At 32.9% G+C, this 26,884-nt stretch overlaps 1 pseudogene across 1 annotated transcript in view; it reads right to left on the bottom strand.

Moving 5' to 3' along the window:
- The window catches only part of LOC143226510 (arylsulfatase B-like), a 58,578-nt pseudogene extending 32,728 nt beyond the window's left edge, over positions 1-25,850 (bottom strand). Inside the window, exons 1-13 of the transcript XR_013014653.1 lie at positions 25,672-25,850; positions 22,843-22,955; positions 18,646-18,697; positions 17,001-17,104; positions 16,124-16,269; positions 14,212-14,294; positions 13,571-13,672; positions 11,842-11,905; positions 10,188-10,285; positions 8,075-8,211; positions 3,042-3,100; positions 1,836-1,956; positions 1,158-1,309 (exon numbers count right to left, since the gene is read on the bottom strand). The product of XR_013014653.1 is annotated as an arylsulfatase B-like (transcript). The remainder of the gene's footprint in view (positions 1-1,157; positions 1,310-1,835; positions 1,957-3,041; positions 3,101-8,074; positions 8,212-10,187; positions 10,286-11,841; positions 11,906-13,570; positions 13,673-14,211; positions 14,295-16,123; positions 16,270-17,000; positions 17,105-18,645; positions 18,698-22,842; positions 22,956-25,671) is intronic.
- Between the last annotated feature and the right edge of the window lie 1,034 nt (positions 25,851-26,884).

Raw genomic sequence — 26,884 nt, 5'->3', positions numbered from 1 at the left:
AGATGTACAGTTCGATTTCGGCGTGTGTGTTTTTGTAACAAAACCACACACATCAAAATCTAACTGTAAATATATATCAAAAACCTTAATCTTGCATTACGATAAATAATATGTATTTAAATATCGTTAACTAATAAAATACAGAAATATTAACTGTAAATCTGTGGATTAAGTTAGCGAGTGGTGTACACCTACCACGGACATTAAATATTACACACCTACCACCTTACCTATATAAAAGCCACTGTATGTTATGTCGCTCTTGATTTCTCGAAATAGGAGGAAATATAAATGCCAAAATGTATTTATAATAGATATAATAGGTCGATTTCTGTCTGCCCATTGCGAGTTTAGTGACGGAAGTACCAGGGAACCGTGAAATCATGAAAATGTAGTGAGTGTTAGGATCACCTATCCTAGAACCAAGTGCATAAATTAGTCATAAAATAGTTTCTGCATTAGTTTCTGTTTAAGCCAAGCCTCTTTAATCAATAGTGACTCTAAGTATATAAATCAACAAATATTTTAACAATACGTTTATTATTCATTCAGTACATACACTAACAACAATATTACGTTATAATTTTGTTGCTATGCTATATGACATAAAAGCCATTGTAGGAATGTAGTGTTATCAAAACGCCATGGCTTGGTTTGGTTTGGTTTGAATTTCGCGCAAAGCTACACGAGGGCTATCTGCGCGAGCCGTCCCTAATTTTGCAGTGTAAGACTAGAGGGAGGGCAGCTAGTCTTCACCACCCACCGCCAACAAATAATTAGATTGACAGTAACCTTATAACGCCCTCCACAGCTAAAAGGGAAAGCATGTTTAGTGTGATGGGTATTCGAACCTGCGACCCTCAGATTATGAGTCGAGTGCCTTATCCAACTGGTCATGCCGGGCCAACAAACACAGTGGCTTTTCTGTATAATAGAAATTGTTAATATAACTGATTTTACGCGATAATTATTCTATGAATTGGTTATGTGATTGGTTCACAAACGAATTTATCACGTTTGACTGCCCCAAATACACTTTTCTGCCTCTGTGTCAGTCAAGCTTGAAATGTGAGGTTAAGATATACCATGTGGTGGGGGAAGAACTTGGCCGTCAGTTTTGACGGTTTATACGCTAGTATTAAATATTATACACATACCTTGGATATTAAACAGTCTAATTTCTTGTTCATTACCGTTTCTTCTGACGTAACAGTGCTGAGTAGGTTCGTGTGTAAAGTGGACGCTAGGTGGCGGAATCCATCCACTCGGATTACCAGGGAATCCTTTAATCAGCTTGAAATTACCAACTCTAGTAAAGAGTATTATTTGAACAAGTAACTTAATATTAAGAATATTATGAAACAACAAAATATTTCTGAAATGAAATCCAAGTGTTAAGTTGATACTTGATTAAAATTAAACCCTAAAGTACAAAAGAACCGAAAGCAATATAACTTATCAGAAAATCATACCATAATAAGAATTGTTTGTGAAATAACAATTAAAATCTATCATTACACAATTTGCAAACGTGTGTTATACTCATATGTAGATATTTTCAAGTAACTGCAGATAAATAAAAATAACTTAAAGTTAATAACAAGTTGAATAAACTTTCAGAGAAACAATACAAATTATTATGTTGAAATTTTCAAAAATCTTCTAGAACACAATATAAAACAGTTTTACTCTTTTTTTCAGATATTATTCTATTGCAAATGCAGCTTGGTAGCGAAATAAGATAACGGTTGACTTCTGAATAATTATTTAATTTTTTAACATTTCTCTGTATAAATTCCGTGTAAAGTAATTCATTTATTTTTCTTAACTCCCACCTGATGGCGCCCTTGAGTGGCTTTCTTCCTGTATCGAAAATATTATAAACAAATTCGTTTCGTACTTCGGGTCCATTTGTCCGTAGTGTCGTCCACTGTGACACTCCATCCACAGTCATATCTTGAGATATGAAAAACGTAATTATAAATCCAAGATGGTTCTAGAAATTAGTTTTGCCATTAATTTATACGTTCATTGATCCATCTGTTCAACCATTAATCAATATTTTAATATACTAGATGAAGTACCCGTCCTCTGGACGGAAGTTATATAAATTCATGAATAATGAAAGATTATTTTAGGACATAAAAAGTTGCTTCCCTCACATACAAAAAGGCCCATAAAACTTCAAAACCCAAAATATGAAATCGCAACCCCCCCAAAAAAAAAAAAACAAACAAACTTTAATGCCAAATTTGGTGAAGATCAATCCGCAGGAGGCGAAGCAGAGATAAACACACCCATAAAATCGGCAAAATGCAACACTAAAAATTTCTGTGTCTGCCTAAACACCCAGCAGATCGTCGTGCTAAATTTGGTGAAAATCCACCCAAGCCCTGCAAAGAAGTTACATGAATGGACGCTACTATCATATCTATACAGACACACCTGTCCACACCTTCAGATTAACAGCAACTGCTAATGCAACATTTCATTATTTGAGTTCTCTACTTTTGAAAACTGTCAGCAACTTTAACTTGAATTAATAGTTTATTTCTTAGTATCAGTTGAAATCAAAATATTAATTACATAAAAATAATTAATCCTTCAGTACGATAACTAATCATTTTTAAAATATATTTATATATATACAGTGCTAATTGGAAGTAATAACTTATTTCAAATAAACTTTCTATACTGAGCGTGCCTTCCACGTTAAGAACGTCTAACAGTAAACCAGTTCTGTTTCTGTTCTTCTCCTTTAGACAGCCCCCTAGTGATTCAGCGATAATTTTCTAGGCTTATAATGCTAAAAACTGGGTTTCAATAATAATGGCTTCAGAAAATTGTGATACAGAACAGATTTGCTCATGTTTTGTTTCAAACCAGGTGTATTTTGAGTTTTACAAATGTGGCTAGCCATATAAACTTAAGTATATAGTTCTGATTATCTTCTCTTCTTATTTACACGTGCGATAATTTTATGTAAATACAGTCTGACATTTCTGTAAACTAGTCTGTATCATATAATGTACACAACTAACCGGGCTGACCTCCAGCGATGTCGATGAACGTCGGATACCAATCCACTGCATGTACTAATCTTTATATGGAAAAATAGCAACACAATATACAAAATTATTTATGTTATAAGAGAATGACTACTTATTAAGATTAGTTTTATTTTTACAAATATGTAAGAGTTTTGCTCTCAGAAGAATGCCCACTAACATTAGAGAGACAGCTTTGTTCACAGAAACCTTTCCGCTAACTGTTAGAGATAGCTTTGAAGTATTAGAGATGGATTTATTCCTAGAAATTTATCTACTAGTAATAAGAAAATTATTTTGTTTAAGGAGACTTGCATGTTAACTATAAGAAACTTTTTATTTCCAAAAACCCGTCTGGTAAATATTATAGATAGTTTTAATTCAAAAAACCTGTTTGGTAACTGTTATAGATAGTTTTAATTCAAAAACCTGTTTTGTAACTGTTATAGATAGTTTTAATTCAAAAACCTGTTTGCTAACTGTTATAGATAGTTTTAATTAAAAAACCTATTTGGTAACTTTTATAGATAGTTTTAATTCAAAAACCTGTTTGGTAACTATTATACATAGTTTTAATTCAAAAACCTGTTTCGTAACTATTATACATAGTTTTAATTCAAAAACCTGTTTGGTAACTATTATACACAGTTTTAATTTTAAAAAATGTTTGGTAACTATTATAGATAGTTTTAATTCAAAAAACCTGTTTGGTAACTGTTATAGATAGTTTTAATTAAAAAAACCTGTTTGGTAACTGTTATAGATAGTTTTAATTAAAAAAAAACTGTTTGGTAATTATTATAGATAGTTTTAATTAAAAAAACCTGTTTGGTAACTATTATAGATAGTTTTAATTCAAAAAACCTGTTTTGTAACTGTTATAGATAGTTTTAATTCAAAAACCTGTTTGCTAACTGTTATAGATAGTTTTAATTCAAAAAACCTATTTGGTAACTTTTATAGATAGTTTTAATTCAAAAACCTGTTTGGTAACTATTATACATAGTTTTAATTCAAAAACCTGTTTGGTAACTATTATACACAGTTTTAATTTTAAAAATGTTTGGTAACTATTATAGATAGTTTTAATTCAAAACCTGTTTGGTAACTGTTATAGATAGTTTTAATTCAAAAACCTGTTTGGTAACTATTATACATAGTTTTAATTCAAAAACCTGTTTGGTAACTATTATACACAGTTTTAATTTTAAAAAATGTTTGGTAACTATTATAGATAGTTTTAATTCAAAAAACCTGTTTGGTAACTGTTATAGATAGTTTTAATTCAAAAAACCTGTTTGGTAACTGTTATAGATAGTTTTAATTAAAAAAAAACTGTTTGGTAATTATTATAGATAGTTTTAATTAAAAAACCTGTTTGGTAACTATTATAGATAGTTTTAATTCAAAAAACCTGTTTGGTAACTGTTATAGATAGTTTTAATTAAAAAAAACTGTTTGGTAACAATTATAGATAGTTTTAATTCAAAAAACCTGTTTGGTAACTGTTATAGATAGTTTAAATTCAAAAAACGTGTTTGGTAACTGTTATAGATAGTTTTAATTTAAAAAACCTGTTTTGTAACTATTATAGATAGTTTTAATTAAAAAACCTGTTTGGTAACTATTATAGATAGTTTTAATTCAAAAAACCTGTTTGGTAACTGTTATAAATAGTTTTAATTCAAAACCTGTTTGGTAACTATTATAGATAGTTTTAATTCAAAACCTGTTTGGTAACTATTATAGATAGTTTTAATTCAAAAACCTGTTTGGTAACTATTATAGATAGTTTTAATTCAAAAAACCTGTTTGGTAACTGTTATAGATAGTTTTAATTCAAAAAACCTGTTTGGTAACTGTTATAGATAGTTTTAATTCAAAAAACCTGTTTGGTAACTATTATAGATAGTTTTAATTCAAAAAACCTGTTTGGTAACTATTATAGATAGTTTTAATTAAAAAACCTGTTTGGTAACTATTATAGATAGTTTTAATTCAAAAACCTGTTTGGTAACTATTATAGATAGTTTTAATTCAAAAACCTGTTTGGTAACTATTATACATAGTTTTAATTCAAAAAACCTGTTTGGTAACTATTATAGATAGTTTTAATTCAAAAAACCTGTTTGGTAACTGTTATAGATAGTTTTAATTCAAAAACCTGTTTGGTAACTATTATAGATAGTTTTAATTCAAAAACCTGTTTGGTAACTGTTATAGATAGTTTTAATTCAAAACCCTGTTTGGTAACTATTATAGATAGTTTTAATTCAAAAACCTGTTTGGTAACTATTATAGATAGTTTTAATTCAAAAACCTGTTTGGTAACTATTATAGATAGTTTTAATTCAAAAAACCTGTTTGGTAACTGTTATAGATAGTTTTAATTCAAAAAACCTGTTTGGTAACTATTATAGATAGTTTTAATTCAAAACCTGTTTGGTAACTATTATACATAGTTTTAATTCAAAAAATGTTTGGTAACTATTATAGATAGTTTTAATTCAAAAAAACCTGTTTGGTAACTATTATAGATAGTTTTAATTCAAAAACCTGTTTGGTAACTATTATAGATAGTTTTAATTCAAAAAACCTGTTTGGTAACTGTTATAGATAGTTTTAATTCAAAAAACCTGTTTGGTAACTGTTATAGATAGTTTTAATTAAAAAAAACTGTTTGGTAACTGTTATAGATAGTTTTAATTAAAAAAAAACTGTTTGGTAACTATTATAGATAGTTTTAATTAAAAAAACCTGTTTGGTAACTATTATAGATAGTTTTAATTCAAAAAACCTGTTTGGTAACTGTTATAGATAGTTTTAATTCAAAAACCTGTTTGGTAACTATTATACATAGTTTTAATTCAAAAACCTGTTTGGTAACTATTATACACAGTTTTAATTTTAAAAAATGTTTGGTAACTATTATAGATAGTTTTAATTCAAAAAACCTGTTTGGTAACTGTTATAGATAGTTTTAATTCAAAAACCTGTTTGGTAACTATTATACATAGTTTTAATTCAAAAACCTGTTTGGTAACTATTATACACAGTTTTAATTTTAAAAAATGTTTGGTAACTATTATAGATAGTTTTAATTCAAAAAACCTGTTTGGTAACTGTTATAGATAGTTTTAATTCAAAAAACCTGTTTGGTAACTGTTATAGATAGTTTTAATTAAAAAAAAACTGTTTGGTAATTATTATAGATAGTTTTAATTAAAAAACCTGTTTGGTAACTATTATAGATAGTTTTAATTCAAAAAACCTGTTTGGTAACTGTTATAGATAGTTTTAATTAAAAAAAACTGTTTGGTAACAATTATAGATAGTTTTAATTCAAAAAACCTGTTTGGTAACTGTTATAGATAGTTTTAATTTAAAAAAAAACTGTTTGGTAACTATTATAGATAGTTTTAATTAAAAAAAACCTGTTTGGTAACTATTATAGATAGTTTTAATTCAAAAAACCTGTTTGGTAACTGTTATAAATAGTTTTAATTCAAAAAACCTGTTTGGTAACTGTTATAGATAGTTTTAATTCAAAAAACCTGTTTGGTAACTATTATAGATAGTTTTAATTCAAAAACCTGTTTGGTAACTATTATAGATAGTTTTAATTCAAAACCTGTTTGGTAACTGTTATATATAGTTTTAATTCAAAAAACCTGTTTGGTAACTGTTATATATAGTTTTAATTCAAAAAACCTGTTTGGTAACTATTATAGATAGTTTTAATTCAAAAAACCTGTTTTGTAACTATTATAGATAGTTTTAATTCAAAAAACCTGTTTGGTAACTATTATAGATAGTTTTAATTCAAAAACCTGTTTGGTAACTATTATAGATAGTTTTAATTCAAAAACCTGTTTGGTAACTATTATAGATAGTTTTAATTCAAAAAACCTGTTTGGTAACTGTTATAGATAGTTCTAATTCAAAAAACCTGTTTGGTAACTGTTATAGATAGTTCTAATTCAAAAACCCTGTTTGGTAACTATTATAGATAGTTTTAATTCAAAAAACCTGTTTGGTAACTGTTATAGATAGTTCTAATTCAAAAACCCTGTTTGGTAACTATTATAGATAGTTTTAATTCAAAAAACCTATTTGGTAACTATTATAGATAGTTTTAATTCAAAAAACCTGTTTGGTAACTATTATAGATAGTTTTAATTCAAAAAACCTGTTTGGTAACTGTTATAGATAGTTTTAATTCAAAAACCTGTTTGGTAACTATTATAGATAGTTTTAATTCAAAAACCTGTTTGGTAACTGTTATAAATAATTTTAATTCCAGGAAAATGTCTGCTAACAAGAAGAAAATTGGTTTCTTCAAAGAAACTTGTACTTTCACTAACAGTTCAAGAATAATTAATACCATGTATAGTAATTTTCCTGATATAAAAAAAATCAAAATAATATTTGTTTAGCGGTAAATCTTGTGGCTTATAACACTAAAACACAAGAAAAATATAATTAACATAACTTTCCCCATATTAACATGAAACTAATACGAAGATAATAATAAAACAAGCTTAAGAAAGCAGGGTTAATGAAATACTTTATTTCACGGGTTCTCAAATTTGGTCCGGCATGACTAGGATGTTAGGGGCACTTGTAATCTGAGGGTTGCATGTTCGAGCCCCCGTGATATCACCATATTTGCCCTTTCAATCGTGGGAGCATTATTATGTGTCAGTTAAACCCACTATTCGTTGGTAAAAGAATAACTTAAGAGTTGGCGGTGGGTGTGATGAATAGCTGTCTTCCCTCTACTCTTACATTGCTAAATTAGGGATGGCTAGCGCAGATAGCCCTCATGTAGCTTTTGGGGAAATTCAAAAACAAAACTCAAATGTGTTTCTTTTTTCAGGATCGTCTGAATATTTTTATCTCATTGTCCTACAACACTGCTGCCACCTATTCATAATTATGTAATCGTAAGGGAGTGCGAGAACCACCAGTGAACCACAAATAGCGAATTTCTGCTTTAGTTTTAATAATATTTTAAACCTTCTTACTTGTTACTGACATAACCTTTCTCTTCCAATAGACGGCTGTGTACAAATGCAGGACCTCTTGTTCCTCCTTCCCACAGTGTTCCTTTGTTTCCTCTCAGGGGCCAATTGTTTCCTCCAGACTGAACCTGTCCTCCGTTCTGCGGTATTTGAAAAATTAAACTATTAAATGTAGCTTTCATATAATTTTTACAACATATTCTGTTCTCCTAACACACTGTTTTTGTTGTTGTTATTGTTTTTTAAGGTAGAGCAAATCTGTGTTAAACAAAAGACCAAGTAGCCAGTTGCCTTTGAGCCCATATAGCTGGGCCACCGGAAGTAAATTCAGATGAATGAAATTTGGTTTGTTTTGAATTTCGCGCAAAGCTACACGAGGGCTATCTGCGTTGGCCGACCCTAAATTTGCAGTGTAAGACTAGAGGGAAGGCAGCTATTCATCACCACCCACCGCCAACTCTTGGGCTACTCTTTTACCAATGAATAGTGGGATTAACTGTAACATTATAACGCCCTCACGACTGAGAGGGCGAGCATGTGTGGTGTGACGGGGATTCGAACCCTCGACTTTCGGAATACAAGCCGAGTGCCTTAACCACCTGGCCATGCGAGGCCCAGATGAATGAGAAAGACAACCATAGCAAGATGAAAACTTCCTTAACACCGAAGACAGTTACAAATTAACTTTTTTATTATTATTATTTTAATTTTTTAGAGTAAACGTCAAGGCTGCCATAAAATACATTTTAGTAGCCCTACTCCAATACCGGCAATACGCTATTGCATTAATAAAATAAATGTTTCACTGCGCATGTTTGCTGTTTTATTGACACGCCGAAAAACAAACCAAGGTATGATACAACTTACAAGCGTGTAATGGCGCAAATGCATCACAGTCATGAAATAATGTTCGTTATTTACTTATACGTGATTGTTATATGAGTGTTTCAGTTTATAAAGCTGGTAGGCTTATCAAATCCACACGCGTATGTTATATTTTACTTATTATCTAATAGTAATTATACCTGGTAATCGGGCAATATTAATGGGCATAATATCATTCAGTAAAGAATAAATAAATGGAAAATAGGCTTTGTCATTTTATAACAGGCCTGGCATGGCCTAGCGCGTAAGGCGTGCGCTTCGTAATCTGAGGGTCGCGGGTTCGCGCCCGAGTCGTGTCAAACATGCTCGCCCTCCAAGCCGTGGGGGCGTTATAATGTGACGGTCAATCCCACTATTCATTGGTAAAAGAGTAGCCCAAGAGTTGGCGGTGGGTGGTGATGACTAGCTGCCTTCCCTCTAGTCTTACACTGCTAAATTAGGGACGGCTAGCACAGATAGCCCTCGAGTAGCTTTGTGCGAAATTCCAAAACAAACAAACATTTTATAATAATACACATAAAGCGTAAAATAATTTTTTTCACAGAACTTTTAAATGCGATAACCCCAAAGATAATCCCCAGGTTTTGATTCTATGTGTAGATTAGTGTTGTGTTTCTTTTTTGAATTTCACACAAAGCTACACGAGGGTTATCTGCACTACCCGTTCCTAATTTAGCAGTGTAAGACTGGAGGGAAGGCAGCTAGTCATCACTACCCACAGCCACATCTTGGGCTACTCTTTTACAAAAAAATAGTGGTATTCACCGTAACCCCCCATGGCTGAAATAGCGAGCATGTTGGAGGGAAGGGGATTCGAACTAACAATCCTCGGATTACAAGTCCAACGCCTTAACTACCTGGCCATGCCGGGCCGGGCCTGGGTTTGTATTACGTTTAATAATTGTTTATTTGTTGTTTTTTTTAAATTTCGTACAAAGCTACTCGAGGGCTATCTGTGTTAGCCGTCCCTAATTTAGCAGTGTAAGACTAGAGGGAAGGCAGCTAGTCATCACCATCCACCGACAACTCTTGGGCTACTCTTTAACCAACGGATAGTGGGATTGACCTTCACATTATAACGCCCCCACGGCTGAAAGGGCGAGCATGTTTGGAGCGAAGGGGATTCGAACTAGCAATCCTCGGATTACAAGTCCGACGCCTTAACTACCTGGCCATGCTGGGTCGGGCCTGGGTTTGTATTACCTTTAATAATAATAAAAAAAATACCTACATCTGTTACGAAGACGATCACTGAATTCCTGTAAAAACCATATTTTTTCAAATTTGCGACAATTTTTCCAACTGCCTCGTCCAAAGCAGTGACCATCCCTAAAAAACAACATAAAGATATTTTTAACAATTAAAAGAAATTATATAACGATATATAGACCTTCTTACATTAGTTGCTATCGTTTTTTCGTTTGTTTTATAGCAAAGCCACAAAACCGCAACGTGCTCTCTGCTGTATCCATAGCGGGGAATCGAATCCAGGAATTTAACGTTGTAATTCCGTAAGCTTACCGCTGGGAACGTTTGTTATTGTGAAATTAAATATTGCCCGTCCTAGTGGCTCAGCGACAAGTAAGAAGGTTTATAAAGCTAAATATCGGATTTCGATTCACAGGATAAGCGCACACCACAGACAGCCCATTGCATTGCTTTATACTTAACAAAGAAACATTAACTATTACTTGAGATGTTGAATGGAAACACAATTTGAATGTTAGAAAACACATGAGGTCACAGTTATACCTCCTATTCTTAAAAAACAGCAACAAAAACGTTGATAAAAATTATATTGAAAGAAAAGGTTCTTTCTTGTTTTGTTTCAGAATCACAGAAACTGTAGTTCTTTAAACTAACAATTGCTGCCAGACAGTAGCGTGTCCAAGGGTTAAATAGAGACAAGTTAGAGGGAGCTAAAAGAAAGCGCTACGTGTGACGTATTCGGACAGAGAATCTGATTGGGTGGCCTGGACACGTGTGCGCTATGGCTTCCCCACTGCTGCCTGAACCAATAACTGTATCTCTAATTAAAGATTAATACAAACTCTTGGGTCACTCTTAACCAACAAGTAGTTGGATTGAGCATGTTATGGGATGGGAATCGAACTCACGGCTCTCAGATGGCGAGTCAAATGTCCAATGACTAGGTCTCTATTAAATAATAAAAACGATAATAACAAATAACGCTATTTTACAGACCTAAAAATACGTTTCATTATTCTCTCAGAGTTCGAGTTTCACTGTGTGGGTATTTGGGTATTAATGTTAAATATCCAGGAGGGTCAGGTACATTAGACCTCTTCCTCCCAATACCCAGGAGGGTCAGTCTCGCAGAGTTTTTTTGGTTTGGTTTGGTTTGTTTTGAATTTCGCACAAAGCTACACGAGGGCCATCTACGATAGCCGTGCCTAATTTTGCAGTGTAAGACTAGAGGGAATGCAGCTAGTCATCACCACCCACCGCTAACTCTTGGACTACTCTTTTACCAATGGATAATGGGATTGACCATAACATTATAACATTTCCACGGGTGAAAGGACAAGCATGTTTGGTGTGATGGGGATTCGAACTCACGACCCTCGGATTACGAGTCGAGGGTTTAACCACCTGGCCATGCCGGGCCGCTTTTTTTTGTTTAAGCAAATAAAATTCTGCATATTGTCATCTGGTGGTAGAAATATAAACTTTTATTTTATCTTTATTTATTTTTTTACGAATTTGAACAAAAAGCTCCAAAACTTTCAAAAATGAACCCCTTCATCATCACGAACTCCTGATGAGCAAGAAAGCACTCTTAGAAAGTCTTTGGCTTTTGTGTCGTTTCAGGTGTTGTTTTATTTTATTGTACTAAGAACTTATTAAATTTCATGGTTACTTACCAGAAAATTTTCTCCTAGATTTGTCCCGAATGTTTTCATAAAAACGCATATACTTTTTAGGAACCTAGGAAAATTAAAATTATGCCTATATTTCCATACGATAGAAAATATGTATAAATACCGAAGCAAAATCATTATTATTATTATAGTGTAAAAATTTATAATACGAATAGAAATGGTAACTTAATTTTCAAGCTATATAAATCTTCAGAAGATGATACCATCCTGTTAATTTAGAAACGTTTCTAAATGGAAGCTGAGATCATCCAAACTTTGAATCCATAACTCAGTCGATTAGACAAATACTTTAATAACTTGGCGAAGATAAAAAATCATCCCAAGATTCTGTCATTAATAAGTAATGAATGAAGACTACTGAAACCACTGAGTTTGAAAAGAGATAGCAGGTCGAGAGATAGTTTAACTGGCGCCATAATATGCTCCGTTATTCATACTGAAGCCAACGAGAAGTTTGTTTGTTTTTGAATTTCGAGCAAAGCTACACGAGGACTATCTGCACTAACTGTCCCTAATTTAGCAGTGTATGGCTAGAGGAACGGCAGCTAGTCATCAACACTCGCCAACAATTTTAGAGCTACTCTTTTACCAACGAACAGTGGGATTAATTTTATCATTATAACGTCCCCACGGTTGACAGAGCGAGCATGTTTGGTGTGAGGGGAATTCGAATCTGCGACCCTTAGATTGCGAGTCAAGCGCCCTAGCCATATGACCATGCCTGGCTCATACCTATGAGACATATGAGCCCTATATTGCTTATCCTCAACGAACTGACAACCACAGTAACGGATTTTATCTCCTCCCGTTCTTAGCTCTCAAGGATAACTTGCACATCAGTGCAAACAATAACTAAACGTAAGTTATTTGCAAAGCTTTGACAGGATAATCACCATCCTAAAATTCATTTCGATATTTGATTTTGTTTTTTCAGTTTGGTTTGTATTTCGCCCAAATCTACTCGAGGGTCATTCGTGCTAACTGTCCCTGATTTACCAATGATAGACTAGACGGGAGCAACCAATAAACATTATCCACGCCAACTCTTGGGCTACTTTTTTTTTTTTTATCAAACATTAGTGGGAATGACCGTGATATTATAATGCCCACACGAATAAAAGGGTGAACATGTTCGAGGACAGGGATTTGAATCCTCGACCCGTAGATTGCTGATCAAGCGCCCTTCAGACCTCATTTCGATGACCAGTGTATTCACTCATCAATAGTGTTTATTTAGAATTAAAGGCCTTCTGATCTAAGCCTCGACGTGCACGGCTTCATGTTTACATTCTTTTTTGTTGTTGATCTTTTTTTTTTCAGCTAAATTTTGGGAAACAAGTAACAGTTTAGTTTTGTCGAAATTGGATTATGTCTGCAAATCAAAGAGCGCATGCGTCAGCACTGAGAAAGATAAGTCCTTGTTCTGAGAATCGCTATAAAAACAAAATATTAGAAAGTCAAGTTAATTATCCAATTATTTATTCTCACAACTTGTACACCTCTTCTAATTTCCATCCACCTTCTGTTTTAATTGGTGTCTGAGTACATTTCATTTTTTATGAAATTTTCACAAAACAATACAACACACTGAGAAGGCTGCCCTCTATCGGTCTAAACTAACAATTTCAAATAGATCGTCCGTTCTTACACTAGAGTGACTAGACCCTTCTCATACCTTTTATTTCTAACGTTATCATCATCTCCATCTTACCTGTAATGGACTATGAACCGCTTGGAATGGCAAATAGAAGAAGTGCGGGACACTTGGATCCAAAGTAGAGAGTAAGTTAGTCATAATACGAGCAAATACGTGCTGCAATAGAAAATATTCCTTTAAACCACTTATGTTGAAAATGTTTAAAAATTATTGAAATTGCCATGGTCATTAGAACTTGCTCATTATAGAGATATATGTCATTTTTAATTTCATATTTATAGGCTTTACCCACTTTTTTTTATAATCGTTTCATATTTTAAACATTTTTAACTCAGCATACTGATTTACACCTAAATTGTCCGAACCTCCCGAGATGTTACAGGGATTGTAACCGAAAACATCCATAATAGCGAGAGCGCCATCTAATGCATCAATGCATTCTCAGTAATTTTAAATTTTTATTTTATGATATTGTATTATACCGTTATATTAAATTTAATACAATATTTATTAAATTAATGTTTAATTTTGCTCTACGTAGTTAGCGTGCTTTGGTAAAAAATTTATTGATAATTTCATGTCTGTGAAAAAAAATGTTTATAAAATTCTTTCATCTCTTTTTTTGTACTAATCTACTGTAAGAGAAGCTGTATCTTAAAAGAAAGATATAAAGTAACTATAACATTTCTACTTACAGTAGAGTACTTCCCAGAATAATTGGTAGCAGGGCTAGTGCCCTGTCGGAAGTCCAAGCCAATGTTGGAATTTAACCATTGCCCTATTTAAAAAATACATAGGTAACTTGTCATAACAAAATAATTCGTTCAGTTTTGGTGATCTTTACTGTGCATCAATGCTAGAGAATTTCAAAGGATAGGCATAAATATTTTCCTGAAAGATTATGAATCGTCCAATCATCGATTTTGTACAAGATAAACTTACCTGTTAAAGAAGTATATAACGTTAAATTGTTTTCTGAGAACAAGTTAGGCTTACGCCAAACTTTCGATGAAACATTCAACAAGCTTTGAAAATTTATTAATTGGATAAATCTGGTATTGTCAACCTTTTGAAATATCTGAGCTAAGCAGCCAGATCTGAAAATCCAGAGTAGGCACAGTTATTCCTTATTTGAACTTCTTAGTATGAGGGTGAGGGTTACCATTCAACAGCGCTACCATCTACACGATTATTCTTATATGAACAGCTGTATCTGTTCTCACGGTTATAATGTTCACACAATTAAAAGTGGCATACGTGTTTAGTGGCATATTTTAGTTGAAACCTTGTACCTTATGAACCGCAGCCTGACATCCTTACTGTTTAGTCACAGCTTGCCTAATTCATAATATATATTAAATTTCGATCCGCGAAAGTTAGGTCAGAACAATATATTCATCTTTTAAAGCTGGCAAGCTACGGAGAAGTCCACAAACAGTGAACCTATAATAAAGAACCCATAATTAACATTATTGACCTCTTGGTCTTAAATACGTATATGAGACGTCACAGTAAACGTGACAAAGATTATTGTTCACAACCTCAAACCAGTCTTGTGAGGTTTATTTAACGACCACATTAGAGAGTATTTCCATCAAAATATGTCGCTTTACTTGAGAATAATTTGTTTGGGTTTTGTAATCAATAATAAAAACTCAAACAATTTTAGAGAAAACAGTAGCATAAGAAAACTCACTTGTTACGTATTACCTCTCCCACCGCAAGTGGACAGAGATTATACTTTTGCCTTTGTGTGTGTTTGTCAGAAATATTTTTTTTTAAATGGCTGAAAGTATTTGGACGAAAATTGATATACATTTGGACTATTATCTAACTTATACACGACTAGTTTGTGGAGGGCCAAGGTCGTAAGAAAATCTAAAAAAAACTCCCTATCTGTCAACATGGGGATTGATTTTTTCCTCACAATTTTTGTTCTATAGCTCAGTCATAAATTATCAGATTTTGGTGAAATTTGGTGGGCTTATGTATAATACTATTTCTCATTGTTCTGCCCAAAATAGTTTGAAAATGACGGACACGCGGACACATTTACGTATTTGTTGAGAACCCTATATGTAATCAACGCTGAGTGTCCCCCTGCAGTTCATGCTTGTCTTGATTGTAATTATAGCTTTCCGTTTTTATTGGTCGAGCGAGGCTCGGTAGTTAGCACGAGATCTTATAGTTCAGGTTCTGTTACCGCCACACCTCAAAAGAAAAAAAGAAGGAAAAATCACACTCTACATCTTAAGGTAGGAGATGTTATAAGAAAGTAAATCAAACGAAATACGTAGCTGTGCACAACATTCAACACAAACAATCTTTTCGTTATTCAGAAAAATAAACCGCTTTAGACTAAAATCTAAACAAATACTTCGCATATATTTCTTCTTAACGTAATTTAACGTTTATTTTAAACACGCAATACACTAAAACATCTACCTAAAGAAAAATAGATATTTTCAGAATTAATGTACACATCAGAAATTGTGACGAATTTGACGAGAGACAACAAAGAATTATACTCATAAATAAGAAAATGTTCAAATACTAGAAGTTTTATTGTTTGTTTGTTGTTTTTAAAATTAGATATATAACACTCACATTCGGTGCCTTCATTGAAATATAAAAAGTCCTTATGCCCCCTAGTATGAGTAAAATGATCCTCTGATCCAGAGTAAAATCCAAAAAAACTGTCAAATCCTCGGTAGGTTGGAGTATAAGACCAATTACAGTAGCCCAAGTGCCATCTAGGGAAGAAATATTTTAATCAATATTTGTCTTTATTGGAAACAGAATTATCTAAAAGATAAATTTACCTGGAATAAATATTATGCTAAAAGTAATAATGAAATAAGGTATAACAGTAATTTTACAATAACAGACACAAAATGACACCCCACTCTTGGTGTATGCTGTACTCATATTTAAAACGATACATATTTCTGTTTAAAATATCACGCAGATTTGTTTTCTAATAGGAATGGTAAAACAAAATTCAGGCCCGGCATGGTCAGGTGATTAAGGCACTCGACTCGTAATCTGAGGGTCGTGGGTTCGAATCTTCGTCACACCAAACATGCTGGCCCTTTCAGTCGTAGGGGCGTTATAATGTGACGGTCAATCCCACTATTCGTTGGTAAAAGAGTAGCCTAAGAGTTGGCGGTGGGTAATGATGACTAGTTGCCTTCCCTCTAGTCTTACACTGCTAAATTAGGGGCGGCTAGCGCAGATAGCCCTTGTTTAGCTTTGCGCGAGATTAAACAAAAATCAAGATATTTTTGCTGCATAAAATTATAAATAACGTACAACTAGATACGATCATTTCGACTGATAGATAGAGATAATTCTACTAAATTGTCATTTTTGCGTAAATAAATTACATTTCTTTGCTGAAATACATCAAACAGACACACTTGGTTAATTAACTACCAAACAATCTCGTTTAAGTCTCGTCATAAACGTAATCTTGAGAACTTACTTTCCAATTGCATGAGAAGAATAGCCATATTCTCTCAACTTCTCAGGAAGCAATGTAAACTTTAGTGGAATTCCTGTTGGCTCTAAAGAATGAAGCACGTGATTCTGGGACAGAAATATACGTGATTTAGGTCAATATGTAGCAAATGTTACATAAATATACATGTATGTACCCTTAGTATTTAATAGCACTGACACAGTGCTTGTTAATACAATAACACGGGCGTGTATATTTGAGTAACAGCCACTTCTCAACTATTTGGTAAAGTATTACAGTAAAATATCTCATCAAAGAGGTATATTGATACAATAAGATTGTTAAACATTGTAATTATATTTTAAAAAATTACACTTAGAGAGTCTTCAATGTTATTCGCGGGAGATGAAAAACTCGCAAAGCTTAAACCAGCAACAGAACCGGAATATGCATCTAAACAAATAAAGACAAAATCCTTTAACTGCAAAGTGGATGCTGTGAGTGCGAAAGAGAGCCCTTCAACTCAAAAAGCCATAAAACCGCATCCAAATATATTAAGGGAAAATGCCTTCATTTGCAAAGTTGATATTGTGATAACAAAAGAGAACCCTTCAACTCAAAAAGGCCGTTGTAATGAAGCTGCGAGTGTCCCTTGGTGTCTTTAAGAAAATAATAAACAAGGATTTAATGCCCATATCGATTCTCAATTTTTCTAGTCTCATTTTGATGCCAGTGGATGTCTTTGGGATAAAGATGTGTCATCAAAGAAAGTGAAGTAACAGAAATATGATTCAGTTACAATATCTGTCAAGTCTCCAACGAATATATGCAGCCTTGGAAGCTTTCATCCATGTAGAATGGAGGGCCTGTAGAAAATATTTCAGGGTCTCTGGTCTAAGATTGGCTTATTTGTCTTAAAAACTTCTTACAATATGTTGGGTAATGATGTGTAATTATTGTCAAGAGTACTATGAACAATAGGAATTAGTTCTTGTGTTACCAACCTCAGTACAGAGTTAAAATACGAACATCAAAAATTTGTAAACGTATATTTATAGTAATCGTAGCAGTCCAAACAGAATCCCTCAAAAGGTTCGAACGATTTCAAATATAAATGTTTTCATATAAACATTATATGGGTTTCTGTATATAATTATAATCACTCAGTTAACGTATCGTTATGTTTCGTTCAGTTATTTAACCGTAAAACTGCAAACCCACTTTTATAAAAACGTAACACACACTTCTAGTTGAGTCCATATATTGCACTATGGTGTGTAGCTGTTTTCTGTTGTTGTTGTTTTTTGTCAGCTAATATTTAATGAGGAGAACCGATCCTCGGGGAGAAAATGGGGTTTGAGATAATTATGTTTTATACGTATAACATGTAGGAAGCCTCAGATGTAATTAGTAGGAATAATTATAATCTTGATGGGGGTATTTCGCTCTTGTGACTCATAAGTTTTGCTGACTCTTGTAACAAACAAGCTCGTGTACCCACAAGAAAAACTGGTGTACATTTGAAATTGTTTAGAACAATGTCTTTCAAAAGCCGATGGAGTTAATATTCCACTGGTAACTCTAGGGTGAGAACAAACTCGAAGAGCTGCAGGAATATATTTTTAAATGTCCTCCTGTTCTAGATCTATAATTATCATTGTGTACTTACTTGTCTTCCAACATGAAAAGGAAAGTAGCCAGTCATAAACGCTGTTCGGGACCTGCAACAAATTAGATTAACTAATAATTTTATAACTCAAAACAGCTCAAATGAACGATACATATTACGACCTACAACATTCAAATGAACAAGTCACTTCACGAATTAAAATTCAAATAAACTGATCACTTTACGACTTCCAATACTTCATATAAACGAGTCATATTAAATCCGTTGTTTATGTATAACAGATGAATGTTGATTTTTCTTTTTTCAAGATTGTCAGATTTATACATTTGTAGTAAAAAGCTACACAATAGTCTATCTGTGGTCTACTTACCACAGATATCGAAACCAGGTTTCTAGTACTGTAAGTTCAGAAACATGCCAGTGAAGGATGGTTTAAAAATTAAACCACCATTTCAAATCACTTATCTTTTTATGGGTAATTTTAGCTGAGGATATTTTCGGTTTAATTTGTCATTAGAATCAATATAAAGTCAAACCCTCTATACCTTATGATCGCTATGACAACTAAGATTAATAATTATTGACAAAATTAAAACCTTTAGGCTCAAAAACAATGAAACTTAGGTTTGTTAAACAAAAGTTATTTCGTTAGAATGTATAGTCCAGTAATCTTGATCTTAACAGAAAGAATATTATTTCACAACGAAGACAACGTTCTCAAACATTTTGTTACTTTTATAAGCTTTTACTTGTTTCTGGTTTATTATTAACATAGAAAAGCTTCATAACTTAGGTAGCGGCGGATTAAACGTTGTGTGGGCCCCACGTACCATAAAATTTTACATAGAATAAAATTAAGATCATGGACCTTAGGGCTGTGCTCCCTCTAGCTTCTACATTCTGAACTTAGGAATTTTCATGTATATACTTTTGAAAAAACTAGAAAATAATGAAATTTTACTTCACTAATTAAATGAGGTCATACTGAGTGTTTTATATTATTTATCTTGTTAAGGTCTAACCTACAGTAAAATTAGTTAGTTAGTACAATATACATATTCAAATCGAGGTGTTTTTTTTTCAGTATTATGGAATATCATTTATTCGTTTCTCACTCAGTAAATCAAATGTAAATAACCAACAAATTGAGTGTATCGTAGATTAATTTTTATTTCTGAAAAGGTAACACTAAATTAAATGGACTTAAAATGTGTACTATTTGTGTTTCGTTATCGCTATACCAAATTGACCATCAGACCTATAACTTACAACAACGAAAAGCTAATGGGATTATGTGACAACTTGAGTTCCCTCAGGTTTGTGAAGGAAACTAATATCGGTGATGCATCATTTTTTCTAGTTAATGATAAGATAGTTAGGATAAGACGACACAAATATAACTTGCGGCAGGATATGAGTCATCGTCAGCTAAGAATGTTTAGTTTATCTGAAAGTGTAATTGGCCTTTTGAATGGGTTGTCTTCAGATGTAATGAAGGCAGTAAATTTAAGGAAACTTTAAAGAAGGCTTGATGAGAATTTAAATAACGAGTGCTGCCTCATTTCTAAGTTTACTTTAGTACATTAGACAGCTTAGATGGACCAAATATGTTCCCTTGTTGTCCTATAACTTCATACTAGATTTATCATCACATCAGTCATTTTCTTATAATGCTAATATTAGTTATTAGTACTCTTGAATTACAATATCAGAGCTGCTACTGTCCACTTTTCAGTAACTTTAAACAGTATGATAGATACAAAAATATCTAGATTTGTTTAATTAAGCTTTCATGAATTAAATATATAGATGTTCTCTTAATGTTTCTTTTCAAGTTTAGATATACATAATTAACACTCAAAAAAGGAAGTTTTAAGCATATATTGTGGATCGTTTCTTACACTTCCTCATCTACTCAGAGGAGAAGAATTGATATTTTATGTACTAGTAGACAGGGGCGTAGATTTTTTACACCCGATGGGGGAAGGGATGATTTTTGCAAACACTTATGTGGACTGTTCAATTTGCAAATTGGTAATCTCTGATTACGTGAACCTGAAAGCTGTAAACATGCAGTCACAGAGTAATTTTGCTGCCACGATACTTGCATGTATACTTAGGCCTACTGACTGACACTTACGAACTATCGCTTAGATCGAAAAGCTTAGAAGCACGCCTATATTAAAGATGTACATTTCGGCTACTGAAAAAGCCTACATCTAGGCCTAATTATGTAATTCGTTTGGTAAGAACACGAGAATCACAAGAACAAACACACAATTTGTAGGCCTGTGATGCAATAAAACAATTCAACAGACCAAACTGTAGGGAGGGATGATTGTATGCACCTTACCCCCCACCTAAAATGAAGGGGGGATGTATACCTCCTATCCCCCAGGATATACACCCCTGCTAGTAAACATATTTAATTAAACACTGTTGTTGAGATTCTCTCAGACCCAGCATAATCTCAGCACAATAGCATGGCTTATAAAATGTTTTACAAAAATCCCTTATTCGGAAGATTCATCATGAAATAATTAATACAGATAATAATCTGTTTTTTTATAGGAGGATTCAATATTAATGTTTAGACAATGAAAGATAAGATGTTTCAACAATGACTTTAAATGAATATTAAAGGATTGAAACTATTGTGACTGATGTATTTCAAAATAACTCCAGTTTAACATGTATAAAAACATAGACAATTAGAAATAACACAGAATCTTATAATAAGCATTGAAATATCACATACTGGGAAATAACACATTACCCTGTGAATTTCAATCATGTAACCATGCCAGTGTGTGAAACATGTGTCTACAGAGAGACATAAATACACTATTATTATTGCATACTTTTTTGCTACGTTTTAGTGTTTTCTTTTAGTGAAAGTGTTAATAAACTTTATTTTTCTTTGTGGTGAAGAAAATGTTGTTGTTTTTTTAAAGTACTATACTGTGAAATATGACACTAATTATATTCTTTTTAATACAATGATTCTTAATACATTTAGTTTTATGAGATAATTCTGCTATAGAAATAAAGCCATAAGGTTATTGTTGTTTTCTGATGGAAAGCTACACATTGAGCTGTCTGCATTCTGCCCTCTAAAGGAAATCAAACACTGAATTTTAGTATTCTAAGTCTGTAAACTTACTGCCAACTCTTGGGAGAACCAATTCATAAACAGTAAAAATTCAAATAAGTTTTAAATTAGCAATGTTAATAGTTTCTTCTGTATGGATATTTGTAGCAAACAAATAAAGAATATATAACGAATTTAACAAATAATTCAAAATATGCTGTAATAAATCAGTTATCACTGAACAGCACAATATGACGTACATCTCTGTTAACAGTTGAAAAACATTCTGTTTGTCTTAATTAAAATCTTCATTGACAATTAGCTGGTTGCACAAGAGATTTCCCTAATGATATTTCAAGAAGAAGTAAGAGCTGATAAAATTTCAAATACAGTTTCTGAATAAACTTGTTAATATCTCATATGCCTAAGAAGGAGATTTCATGTATATGTAAGTGTATGAATGAATAAAGATATTTGGATCTTTCTAACTACATTATTGTGTTTTCTCTTAAAATATAGTAAATTTTTGCATTACTTTTCATATATGTAGAGTTTTTAATATTGTTCTATTCTTTCTAAATTTAAACCCTTCATAAGTTCACTCAAATCAGTAATTATTTATTAAACAACAAATTAAGCCTTTGCTAATGTAAAACACGTTAAGTGTTTAGCAAATTTTGTTGCTGCCAAGCTGGAAATAATTAAACTTTTACTGTTTAGGAGAGAATAGATATCTATGCATATAGTAAGTCTTTTATTCATAATGAACTAAATGTACCTTTTGTCTTTTTTAAAACTTTTATATTCTTAATAGTATATGTTCACCTTTCTGTGTAGCAACTAACTGTCAACATTTTAGTAAAGGTTTCCTGAAATTTAGCTGCAGCATAGCGATTCATAGAATAGCTCTGAAATTTTCAAATACAAACTTTTAACTCATAGCTCCACTTTTGATTGATTTGGAATCTAATTACAGCTGCAGCTATTGAAGATTCCCTCTTGTTTTACATTATAATTAAGATTAAAGATTCTGTCTTTCACGACCAAACTTTGTTATAATTAAGATTAAAGATTCTGTCCTTCATGACTAAAGTTTGTTACACTGGAAAGTAGAAGGTGCTACATTCAAAGTTTGTCATACTTACGGTGTACAGAGGGGTTGAACATAAGATTGGTTTAGAATGATACCATCTCGAGCCAGTCGTTCGAGGTTTGGGAGTCACAATATCTGGGTTGTGCCAGCTGACATCATTCCAACCTATACAGTAAACATATCATTTGTCTTTCCTAAAACTTATTCGTTGCAAATGACATACTAAAAATAAAATTAATATTAAAAAACTACACGAGCAGTCTTTTGTTTGTTTGTTTTGGAATTTCGCACAAAGCTACTCGAGGGCTATCTGTGCTAGCCGTCCCTAATTTAGCAGTGTAAGACTGGAGGGAAGGCAGCTAGTCATCACCACCCACCGCCAACTCTTGGGCTACTCTTTTACCAACGAATAGTGGGATTGACCGTCACATTATACGCCCCCACGGCTGGGAGGGCAAACCCGCGACCCTCGGATTACGAGTCGCACGCCTTACGCGCTTGGCCATGCCAGGCCCCACGAGCAGTCACTAAGTTATTTTTTTAAATATATATATTTCAAGCCAAAGACGATCCACTCTGCCAGACATTTCTCGTTTTGACTGGAATTTTCTCCGTCAACCCAGACACCCAGAAAACGATTTTAAAACCAGGATTTTTCGAACATTTCCAATTTCAGTACAAGTTTTGAGCACCTTAAGCCGTTTAAATGATATTGTGTAAGATTGTTTACTATGATATTCGCAATTAGTTTAACTCTTTGGCTACCCTTGCCTGGTTGAATGCGATAGCGAATCCGTGGCCCTAAGTTGTGAAATGCGTTTTTTTTCACTGTCTGGGCTTGCTAACTAATAAGTTTGAGGTTAAGCAAAAAACTACACGAATGGCTACCTGTGCTAGCACTGGTATCAGAACCAAGTTTTAAGCGTTGTAGCTCTGCAGACATACTACTGATCCACGGGGACTAAAACAATAGAACAGAGATAGAAATTTTTTCTTTTCTAAAATTTCAGAGCGGATGGAAGAGGCTAAAGCCCTGTAGACCCCCCCTCCCTAGCTACATCCGCGTTTCTGTATTGCTTATTCAGTTAGCAAAATTCCTATTACATGGAAATGAATTATTAATAATATCATTTAAACATAATTTAACATTATTTTTGTAACCTTTTTATTATCATAAACCTGCTCGAAAGATTTAAAATAAGTGATAACGTTGGACAAATTTCGAAAGGAACTTAAACCTTTTTTCAGCTTCAAATCCAAGGAAACAACAGAAATGCTCAAGACCCCTTATTTATCTAACACGTGTTTGAATATTTTTCCACTGGTAACATATGAAATGTTTAGTTACACCTCAACGTAAACAAATATTAATTATGTTAACAGAGAAAATCTTAGGCCTATACATTTTAACTATTAGATTGATACGAATAAATATATTACGATTTAAACTCCGAAAGCTGCAGGTAAGCACTAGAAACAAAAATTTCAACGATCTGAGATGAAGATAGGGGGCTTTCCACATTATTTTTCTTAGTTTGACCATTGTGAATACGGAATCAGAGACGTGCAGAAATAGCATCTGAGGTCTCTATTTTCTCTCAACAACTCACTGCCAAAAATGCATTCCGTTCAAAGTCATAACATTTTAGTTGGACTAAAAGAAAAAGACTAACTGAAATATCATTTACACAAATAGTTTAATATTTTAAAAGCTAGTTTAAACGTCGAAAGCTGGCGAAGAAGTAGTAGTGAATAGGCTTAATATTACGTCGATATCACATTTTGTTGTTGTTTTTTCCTCCACATTTCCCCGTCACACTAAACATGCTCGCCCTTTCAACCGTGGGGACGTTATAATGTTACGATTAATCCCACTATTCGTTGGTAAAAGAGTAGCCCAAGAATTGGCGGTGGGTGGTAATGACTAGCTTCCTTCCCTCTTGTCTTACACTACTAAATTAGGGACAGTAAACGCAAGTTAGCTTTGCGCGAAATTCAAAACAAACCAAACCAAGCCCTCTACATTTATCTTAATTTGTATCCAAAAAAGGCCCTTCTGACAATTCCAGAACTCGTCATAGTTTTAATATATAATACATATACAGTCTATGTTTTAAACTTTTTATATAAACGCCGAATGCAAACAAAGTATTAAAAAGCAGCATTCCTAAAATTTGTAGCAAATATCACACCTCTGATTTTGAATTCGTAATGGACAAATTAATGAGAATGTGAGAAATAACATACACGTTTCATGTGATTTTTATCACAAATTAATGTATTATTGGTTACGAGTACTATAGACGCGTGAAACAATGGTAAGAGCGTAAAGCCTCTGTGACAAAGCGGAAATCTTAAGGGTTTATAATGCTAAGCTTTGGGGCTTTACCCCCTGCCGGGGGCAACCTTCACAGTGACGAAGGAAGGAGTTGCAGATTTGACAATGCGAGATAAGAATTATAAGAAGTTTCCAAAAGCAGATACCATGCTGCCAAAGGCAGCTCAATCTAGTGGGATCCGAAGGTGTGCTCCCTCCAGAAAATTATATAATAATATAATAAAGATTTGTTATATAATAAAATATGTAAAAGTGGGGTTGCACCCCAGTTCAGGCACATCTGATTGTGGAGCTTTGTGCTGTAAACGAAATAAAAAATAGAATAAAATAAGACAATCTGAATAGAAACATATCAGAAATTTAGGGTAACCGCTTACTCAGAGATACGTCAAAACTGTGTTTCAATATTCTTGTGTAACAGCGTCACGACGTATTTTGTTATAGATAAGAAGTAAATTATTACAATAGGAACACTGGCTGATAGTTTAAACTGAATCGTTTACGAAGAATCATTAGGTAGACAAAGGAAGGTAAATTCTTTACCTAGATCATCTGCTACTATGAACACTATGTGGGGAGGTGAACCCAGTCGATGAGCCTGCACCATATACCAACATATCCAGGATAAACTTAACATAAACAACAAACAGTTCTTGATTATTCTGACAGACATGGCTGCTTACTGACTGAACAATGAGATCAACTTAAGCAAGTCAGTGACGCTAATATCGTGAACTTTGGTTTTCTACTCAGCAGGAAGTGACTTTTATCAGATCACTTTTGAAGTGGATAAAAGCTTCCTTCCCCGTCTTCTCCACTTCAGTTGAAGAATTTACTAAACAACCCAATTGATATAGTCACTAAAGAACTATATCATATCACTATCAACCAATAATATCTGTTAAAAACTGGTTTTCTCCAGAAAAACTGGCTAACGTACATTTGTTATTTATAATTATATTTCTTCAATACTTTCTCTCACATGTGTCCAACATTAAACATTTTAGAATGCTCGTATTTGAATATATTTATTATTTTGGAATTCAGATACTGATAGAAGTTGGTTTCCTTCTTTTTAATTTTTTTTTTCAAAGCACAACACATTGTTATTCCGTTACGTGCGTTACGTTGGACAGATTTTTTTTTCTGCCTCATTGCCAATTCACCAAAAGACGGCACATTTAGCTGCCACGGAGAGTTCTTGAATATCTCATTTATCTATTGTAGTGGTCTCAGGTAAACTTATCAATAGGTGATAGACAGTAATTTAAGAGAATATTTAAAATAAATGATAGTATTAATTTAAAGAAGAAATAAAAATATAAATAATATGATTGAAAGCAAGATTGTTGAAGTTATTGCTGATGTACAGTTTTGTATGTTCGTTATTAAGCAAATGCTACACAACAAGCTATCTGTGGAACACACCCTTAAGAAGACATGTAGACAGTGAAAAATCTTGATCAGAAGACTATTTTAAAATATGTTGCAAAAGAGCATAGTGTAATACAAACTACTTAGTAGAAAAAGTGAAAATATGACTATTAGAACATATAACTTATATTTGAAAATTTAAGTTTAAAGATAAAGAAGTTTCAAAAACTACCATGCATATATTACGACCATTAAATAATTTTGCAAAAACGACATTACAGAACTACAGTACTACCTTATTATCATATTAACATTGAGAGCCATCTGTACTTGAGGGCGATATAGGCAGGGAAGCGTTACAACCAACTAATGAAATTATTTA

The sequence above is a fragment of the Tachypleus tridentatus genome, chromosome 9 (genome assembly GCF_004210375.1).
Source record: "Tachypleus tridentatus isolate NWPU-2018 chromosome 9, ASM421037v1, whole genome shotgun sequence".
NCBI classification, from domain to species: Eukaryota; Metazoa; Arthropoda; class Merostomata; order Xiphosura; family Limulidae; genus Tachypleus; species Tachypleus tridentatus.
Note: the sequence above shows the minus strand (reverse complement) of the source record. Positions and strands in the feature narration are given on the sequence as shown.